We start from the raw sequence: 7,167 nt of genomic DNA, 5'->3' as shown, positions 1-7,167 counted from the left end.
ACTTTTGCCAGAACCTTCCTGTCCGTATTGAGAAGCGCTATGGGACGCCGGTTCTCAATACGGCTCGAGTCTTTACCCTTTGACAGAATGATCAAGGCCGACCTCCTCATTGACTTTGGCAGAGTGTCCGAGGAAAGACACTCATTGAAAACCTCCGTCAAGAGGGGACTCAAGAGGTCCTTAAAGGTCTTATAGTACTCAGATGTTAAGCCGTCCGGTCCTGGCGATTTTTTGAGCGCAAGCCCATCAATCGCCAGTTTAACTTCCTCTATGTTGATCTCCTCTGTCAAAACATTAAGGGAGATGTCATCCCCTGGCTCAGGAACAGCTTCAGCCAGGAAAGCCGACATCACATCTGGATCTAGATCCCTCTTTCTCAAAAGGTGCGAGTAGAAGGATCTGATGACTTCCAGAATCCCTGATCTGGACCTGTTCAGAGATCCCGTACCGTCGATCAGTCCAGTGACAACTTTACGATTCACTGACATCTTGCAGTTTCTGTAAGGGTCAGGTGAGTGGTACTTCCCGAAGTCCCTCTCAAAAACCAAAGATGCGTGCCTATTATACTGGCACCCTTTGAGCAAAGACTTCACTCTGGAGATCTCCTCGCGGCTACCTCCAGTCGAGACGAGATGTTCGAGTTTCCTCCTCAGGCCCTGATAAAGACGGTACTTACTCAGGCTCCTGAGGCTAGAGAGCTGGCGGAAGAACCTCGCCGCCCTGATCTTGAACATCTCCCACCACTCTGACTTACTGCTACAAAGATCCAGTAATGGTACCTGGCTCTGCAGAAAATCCTCAAAGGACTGTCTTATCTCTGCTTCCTCCAGGAGTGATGAATTCAGCCTCCATAAGCCTCTACCCATCCGGGGGGTCTCTGCAACATTCAGGGAAAACAAAATCAGACAGTGGTCGGAGAATTCCACCTCAACAACAGAAACTGGTGAAGAGATGGCTTCCTCCTTCAAATAAAACCTATCTATTCTAGACCTGCACTCGCCTCTATAATAGGTGAAACCCGCGTGGCCTGGGGTGTGCCGGATGTGGACATCCACCAGGCGAGCTTCGCTAGCTATGCTATTAAGCGCGACGCTATCATAAGTCAGCTTGCCTAGGGAGCCTCCCCTGTCACGGGTCCTCGTGACTGCGTTAAAGTCACCCCCAAAGATCACCTGCCGACTGGTAAAAAGGTACGGCTTGATCCTCATAAAGAGATCCTTGCGGTCCCGCTTGGTTTGGGGACCGTAGATGTTGATTAGCCGAAGCTCTTGTCCCTTCATGAGAACATCCAGGATCAGGCACCTCCCTATTTCTAACTCGATAACCCGTCGGCATTCAACCGCTGCGGTAAAAAGTACCGCCACTCCGCTATATGGCTCGGCCGCAAGAGACCAGTAAGATGGACTAGACCTCCATTCCCTCCTTGCCTTATGCACAGCTGCCAAATTTGGCAGCCTCGTCTCTTGTAAAAACAAAATGTTGGCTTCAACGCGGCCGAGAAAATCAAAGGCCGCAAATCTAGCCATATCAGACTTAATGCTGGCAACATTAATGGATGCCAGCGCCAACGGAGCGGGTGCCGCCATCATTGGTGATTGAGTTAGATGGCTTTCTTCTTCCCACCCCCCTTCTCATCAGGGTCTGAGGATGACCCCTTGCCACGTTTCTTGGACACTGAAAGGTCCATGGCAAGGGGCTCCTCAACCTCGTCCTCCTTGCCACTGGGCTCTGGGCCAGCCCTCCCCCTGGAGGTCACCAAACTCCCAGAAGAGGAAGGCTCAGCACCCCCTGTAGGCCCCACGCTTGTCCTAGGCACCTCTCCCTCCGAGGACGAGAGAGCTTGGTACCTGTTGGAGAGCCCAACAAGAGGAGAGTTTGGATTGCCTTCCTGCACCTGGCCCGTTACAGGGGAAGATTTCCCTTCCCTTTTTTTCATTTTCTTGGAGCCCTGCTTGCGCTTTTTCTTTTGCCACTCATCCTTGCCCTCACCCACACTTTCATAGTGGGAAGAATCTGAATAAGTGGCATCCTCTTCCCTTTGGATCCTCCTGACCTCCTCATCCAGCTCCCTGTCCCCTGGAGCCTCAGCCACATGATTTGCGTCCGGAGCAGGGGCCAGCATTGACCCACCTGCCACCTGGGTTTCCACCAGCTCCCTGCCCCTTCCGCGCTTCTCTTGGCGCCTTAGCTTGGCTGCCCCAGCATGTTTGTTCTTCCTTGGCTCCTGGGCTCCATCGTCTCTGCTGGTCCCCTCCCCTGCAGAAGCAACCTCACGGCTCTCCTCCGCTGGGGCCATGACCGCATTGGCGAAAGAGCGCGGACAGCGACTGAATGGGTGACCGAGGTCACCACACAGGTGACACCTAATCTCTGTACAAGATGCCGCAAGATGACCTACCTCGCCACACAGAGCGCACTTGATGACGTTACAGGCTGCACTCAAATGTGTGGGGTCGCCGCACTTGTGACAGAGCTTCGGCTGCCCCTGGTAGAAGGCCAAGATACGATCCCTGCCAAGGAAGGCCGTGGATGGTATGTGGGCCACCGAATTCCCTGAACGCTTAAGTTTCACCATAAACGTCCAGGCTCCAGACCAGATGCCGTGTTCATCCCGGTTCTTATTGGGCATATCCACCACCTCTCCATACCGACTTATCCAAGTCATGATATCGTAACAAGAGAGGGACTCGTTACGAGTCAAAACGGTCACTCTCTTGACTCCAGTCTGGCGGGTTACCACTTGTGCAGCGAAACCGCGCCAGCCGGGCTCGTCCTTCATCAGCTCATAATTCCCCCAGAAGAGCTCCAGGCCCTCTGGGCGAGCAAAGCTGATGTCGAACTCAGACGTGCCGTAAGGATGGATCAGGGCATAGATGTCATTTGCCCTGAAACCCATCTTCAGCAGAAGCTCCACCACCTTACTCCTGGATGGGCATGCGTCATTGCCTCTCCACTGAAGACGAGCCACATTCCTACGGCCAATGTCCTGCCCGGTTGTCGGCAGGGACCAAACAGTCTCCCCCCTTTGTTCTCGGAAGGCACCAAGACCATGTCTCTCCACCCAGAGAGACAAATCCACAACTCTGCCCCCTACATTCATCGAGCTCTCCCCCCTCCTCAAGGCCTCCAGGAGGCGCTGTTGCAAAACGCCATCCCCAGAGCCCAAAGACAAGGAGGACGCATCCCCCCTCCCTCCAGCGGCGACACTGGCATAACTTCCACCAGCTATTGTCGCCGCTGGAGGGGTGACTGGATCCTGGCCCATCCCCTGACTACTACCCGAAGCCCCACCCTCCCGTACAGCTGATGGCATACCTCCCGGGGGATTGGGGGCATCCGGAGCCTCCACGGGAGCAGGGGCAGCGGTAGCACTGGCAGTTATATCCATCACACCACTCGCACCTTTCTTTCCTTTTGCTGGACCAGGACCTGCTTCACTTTTATTTTTAATAGTACACTTTCCAGCAGGCTGAGGCTGGAGACCGACAGAACCAGTCCTAAGTCCCGTATGATTGTCGGTAGGAGCCGTCTCTGCAGCCCTGGCTTCGCCCACTTTCCCAGCCATTCTGGGACTTGTTGTACTTTTTAGTTGCTTAGATGTTACCGCAATACTATCATGATGTGTGGGAGGATTGACAGGCTTGGCTACCACCCACTGCGCCCCCTCTACACCTGACAGGCATTTTAGGGACACAGGAGGGACAGCCAAGCCGCCACTGGTGGAACCTGATGCCAGACTGCCCCCCCCTCCCACTGGGGGGCAGCCATCAGTGCCAGCACCTCCGGATTGGCCGCGACCCCTCATTCCATCTTTCCCACGGACCTTCTCTGCCTCCTTATCGCCTCCATTCCCACTACTGGCACAAGCAGGAATGGAGTTTTGGGCCGCATTAACCCTCTCTTCCCCAGTCCCCTGCACCGGACCCACTGCAGAGCCCGGGACTAGGGGTATACCAGGGCTAGCACCCCGATCTGGCTTTGCAGCCGGACCGGAGTGCTTGGTGACGTACACAAACTTCTCTTGTACGGTGTTCTTCATCTTTTTTTTCCGCCTCTTTTTGCCCGTAGATGTTCCTTCAGGCATGTCGTCACCAAAATACATATTGTGCATCCTTTCCGGGGACTCCTGCAGCATGATTTGCTGCATTATGAGGGCCCCCTCACCGCTGCTGCTGTCGCTGTCGTCGTCCGCGTCCTCAGCACTGGACTCCTCTGATGTGGGGGGCAGGCTAACCTGCTCTGCAGGAATGCTGCTCCCTGCAGTTCCCCTCTGCTGTAGGGACGGCTGCTCCCCTGAACATACCGCCATCCCCTCCTGTGGATCCTCCGACTCATCAGAGCTACTGTCGCTGCTCACATGCGCCATTCCAGAAAATCGCTCATCATTTAAGAGTTTTTCTTTAAATGGGCCGCTGGCTTGCAGTATCCTGTACCTCTCCTCCTTGTAGTAGTCTACTGCCTCCTTGCAGGATTTAACTCTCTCCGCTGCAGTAATTTTCTTCTTTCCCCGTGGGGCCTTATCCAAATCGCTGAGGGCAGTCTGTAGCTCCCTGCGATATTTCTGGAGCTGCTTTCCGACCTCCTTAAAGTCTTTTAAACTCGCAGCTATCCGAGACGCCATGGCAGTCACAGATTCACCCCTCTTATGCTCTCCCCAGCTGGCACTTGTAGGTGCTTTTGCAGCACTGACCTTGCTCTTGGTTTGGCTTCTGGTCTTCCTGTGCTCCATGTCCTTCCGGGGAGTCTGGGTGACGCTGCCTGTACCCCGGCTAGATCCTCTCCCCTCCTGGGGTTCATTCCTCCCCCCTCCCGACCGGAGCCGGTGGGGGGCAGCACGGGAATCCATAGCAAACAAGCCCAGAAACAGTGCACTGCTCCTGAGATCCAGCAAGAGCTACACCTGCCTCTTGCGACCACACCCTGGAACCAGCAGAGCTCTCAGACACACAACCTTCCTCCAGAGATGCACTCACTATTCTGCTGGTGGAGTCACTGTGTACATACATTACTTATCCTGTACTGCTCCTGAGTTACATCCTGTATTATATTCCAGAGCTGCACTCACTATTCTGCTGGTGGAGTCACTGTGTACATGCATTACTTATCCTGTACTGATCCTGAGTTACATCCAGTATTATACTCCAGAGCTGCACTCACTATTCTGCTGGTGGAGTCACTGTGTACATACATTACTTATCCTGTACTGATCCTGAGTTACATCCTGTATTATACTCCAGAGCTGCACTCACTATTCTGCTGGTGGAGTCACTGTGTACATACATTACTTATCCTGTACTGACCCTGAGTTACATCCTGTATTATACACCAGAGCTGCACTCACTATTCTGCTGGTGGAGTCACTGTGTACATACATTATTATCCTGTACTGATCCGGAGTTACATCCTGTATTATACTCCAGAGCTGCACTCACTATTCTGCTGGTGGAGTCACTGTGTACATACATTACTTATCCTGTACTGATCCTGAGTTACATCCTGTATTATACTCCAGAGCTGCACTCACTATTCTGCTGGTGGAGTCGATGTGCACCTACATTAATTATCTTGTATGTTCATATTCCTAATACGGCATAGGAACAGGTGTTGTCTTCATGAGAAAGCCCAATTAAGGTGAGATTGTCACTAATATATTACATATCCATAAGCTCTTTGTTGCTACCAACATAGCTTCATTAGTGTAACTTCCCAAAAGGGAAGAACCCTCTACCCCGCTGTATCCTTCTCTGTTGCTTCTATATGTATAAGACAGGATAAAAAAAAGAAAATACAGCTGCTTGTTTTCTTCTCACTGAGCACTAGGTGGCGCCTGCGGGTTGTATAAACTGCAGACTGATAAAGAAAGACTTCTTGTATTAATTCACTTTAAAAGCCCAAATCCTTTATTGGAAATACTGGAAAGAGACAGAAAATAATTTTGTGCCTAAATTTTTATCATTAAGCAGCTGCCAGGAAGAGAAACAAACTGCGAACTAAACAAGAGAGGAAAGCAAGATAAAGCGATGAAATACACAAAATACCATTAGCACATGGTTATTCTACACTGAGCGGCCCTGTATTACCCCCATCTAGTAGCGTTGGTCTCCTTTGGCCTTCAGACCCGCAGCAATTCATTGTGGTGTAGATTCGAGTAGGTGGTGAAATCGTTCTGCAGGAATATCGCCCCCTGCGGACAGGACGCTTCTTGTAGCTCCTGTAGATTAGATGGTGGTGCTGACATGTTCTGTGCAGCTGACAGGAAGGGGTCAGAGAGTCATGCTGCTTGCACCAAATGCTGACCTCCCATCAGCACAGGGCAACAGAAATCTGGACCCATCTGACCAGGAGATGTTTTTCCGTTGCTCAGCAATACAATTTTTGTGCTCTTTTGCCCGCTGGAGTTTTGTTTTTCTGTTTCTCTTAGACACAATGGCGCTGGAACCGGTCGTCTGCTGTTATACCATCCGTAAGGAGGAACGGCGAGTTGTGCTTTCAGATACATTAGTTGCAGCTCCAATGTTGCATTTTGCTGCTGTGCAGCACCTGTTCGTCTAGACGAATCCTGACATCCTCCAACGACCCCTTACATTGACAAGTTGTTCCCTTCTTTTTCTGGAGGTCCTTCCTCAGTCTTACCATTCTTGGTATACTCTTCACACAGTTAGGGCGCCCACCCACTGGTGATTTTTTTTTCTTTGCGTTTTGCGTTTTTTCTCAAGAGCAATTAGAATTGAATGTACTCCTGTCCACTGGCATTTTTTTTTGTGTTGCGTTTTTTAACATAGGAACTGTCAGTTGCATATGTGTCCTTATTTTTCTCCTAATGCACCCATGAAAGTCAATGGAAATTAATGGAAAAGCCGCGAAAACGCGGCAATAAACGCCACGGAAAACGCGGGAAAAACGCCGCAAAACGCTGCGTTTTTCACGCACGAAAATCGCAAACGCCAGTGGGTGGGCGCCCTTATGTGAGAAAATCCAACGCAGTTGGCAGTGACCTCCCGGCCCCGGCTAGTCTAGCACCGATGACCAGGCCTTGTCGCACAGATCGCTGGATTTTCCCATCTATTTTGGATTAACTCTCAAACTGATCCACGATCCCCTCCCCCCCCTCACTGTTAACTCCTTCCCTGCAGCGATCTATGTAGATCGCGGCATGGAAAGGTTTCA

Source organism: Eleutherodactylus coqui, chromosome 9, assembly GCF_035609145.1.
Source record: "Eleutherodactylus coqui strain aEleCoq1 chromosome 9, aEleCoq1.hap1, whole genome shotgun sequence".
Lineage (NCBI taxonomy): Eukaryota > Metazoa > Chordata > Amphibia > Anura > Eleutherodactylidae > Eleutherodactylus > Eleutherodactylus coqui.
Note: the sequence above shows the minus strand (reverse complement) of the source record.